Source organism: Phaethon lepturus, unplaced genomic scaffold, assembly GCF_000687285.1.
Source record: "Phaethon lepturus isolate BGI_N335 unplaced genomic scaffold, ASM68728v1 scaffold36927, whole genome shotgun sequence".
Taxonomy (NCBI): domain Eukaryota; kingdom Metazoa; phylum Chordata; class Aves; order Phaethontiformes; family Phaethontidae; genus Phaethon; species Phaethon lepturus.
Genome location: NW_010554705.1, coordinates 13659 through 15772, shown reverse-complemented (window position 1 = coordinate 15772; position 2114 = coordinate 13659).

Genomic DNA, 2114 nt, shown 5'->3' with positions numbered 1-2114 from the left:
CAAGGCACCTCCCCTGGTGGGCTCACTCACGTTATGTTCAGTTTTAGAGTAAACTAAGTTTTAGGGTAGGCAAGTATTGTCTGAGGTTAGGATCATCTTATGCAAACGACAAAGAGTTCTAGAAACAGAAAAAGAGAAAGGAAAAAGAAGAAAGGCAAAATGCAAGAATGTATCTGATTCTAAATCGAACCAATCAAACCTGATTAATTTACACAGGTGACTGGCTTCAAATATGACCTGACCTTGTTTTCTGGTTACATAATTTAATATCCAACTGTTAAATATCTCCTCTTCAAAAGCTGGCAAGAACAATGCAACAGAACAAATGCTGCTGAAATTGCTTTTTATAACTAAACAAGTCTTCAAACATTGTACTAAAAAAGCTTGTGCTTGTGGGTTTGCTTTCCCTTAACAAAGAATAAAAAGAGAAGATAGCGATGACAGTCACCAAAAAAACACCTACTAGAAGGCTGTATAGCATGTATATGCATTTGCATATAAACATATTTCTTAAAATTATAAGCTCAGAGTGGCTTCCTTCCTCACGAGTCCATCTTCACACTAGACTAACTATGGTCATCTCCAGACAAATTTTGAGTATTTGACCTGAAGTGATTTATGAGGGTACCACCCCAGCTCTTTTGCTCACAGGTTTTTGCTTTTTTCCCCATCAGATTTAACAAAAACTACTGCGCATGGGTCCTGAGATACTGCAGTTCACTATATGGCACTGCAGTTTAAATTACTATCAAACTAGGTGTTAGCCAATATATCAGGCTGCCTCTGGACTGCAAGAACTAAGCTGGTATACATTAACTCCAGACACAGGGCAGCATCTAGACACTGTCTAGAACCTGTGAGGCATTACTCTTACTTCACCATAGTGTCAGGTGCCAAAGCTCAGCTGGAAAAACACAAGTGCTGATGGGTTTCATGAGACCTTTTTGGTCTTCTGCTCTTCCCTGTTTCTATCAAGCCCTGCTTGGGGCATCTTTTCTTCATGTCATCTGTATGACACAGCTCAGGTGGGGCTTTCTGTTCAGTCTCTCTCTCCAAAGCACCACCTTCCTGCAGGGCACTTCTACTGCACACTCTGAGGACATCTTTATAGGCTTTAAACTTTTAAAAGTGCATTGATTATTGAATATGAAAATAAAGAATTAAGCAAAGCCTAACTACAGATCATGTTTAAGTAATAATCTAAGTAACATCTCCACAGTGGATGCAAAAGAAGTTCCCTGCATGTTTTTGTAAGAAGAGGAACACAAAGGGATGCATGCAGGCAGACCCATGAACACAGTAGTTTTACTTCTCATTCCTCATTTTCAGCCAAATATGACTGTCTAAAATTTCTCCTTTTCATGTTGGAATTTTATGTGATTGCGTTTTCCCCACAGGCTAGTAATAATTATTCACATAAGTTTTACACAAAAATGCTCTCCCATACCACCATATAGGGGAAAAAATAGACTTCATGATTAAAACATTATGACTTTTTCTTGTCACTGGCTTGGGAAAAAGCTGTCACTGAAAGAAGCAAAGCCTTGGAGTGCTCAGAAATAAATTAGGTTGATTTGACAGTTATGAGCCTCTGACATTTACATTCTGCGAATTCGTAATAGGATGTTCTCGTTGCTCATAAAGAGCACAGCCAGATGAAATGTTTATGTTCATGCTTCAGAATTAATGTCACTGTGCAATAAAACATACTTCTACAAATCAGCAAGGACCCCATATGTCACAGGGAAAATGAAAGAAGAAGCAAGACAAAATTACTCTACAATGTTTTCACTTGTTGAGGGAATAAAGGCTGCAATGCAGGACAGACATTTGGGTGCAAACGGAAATGCCCACCTGCAGTTTTCAAGATAGGACAAATTACTACAGCAGCAGCTAAAGAGCAGAAGTTTTAATATATATGGACAAAGGATGACTGGTTACAGCTTACTAATCATTAAGCCCTGAAAGGTGACTTTATTTAAATAGTATCTTTCCCTTTTTGTTTTCTGAAAAAAAGGTGCATTACTGAGTGAATAGTAGAACCAAGGAAGTCTGGCTTGCTATGGCTTTCTCTCTTTTCTTTGCAAGCACCCACTTTGCTCACTTCTGGCAAC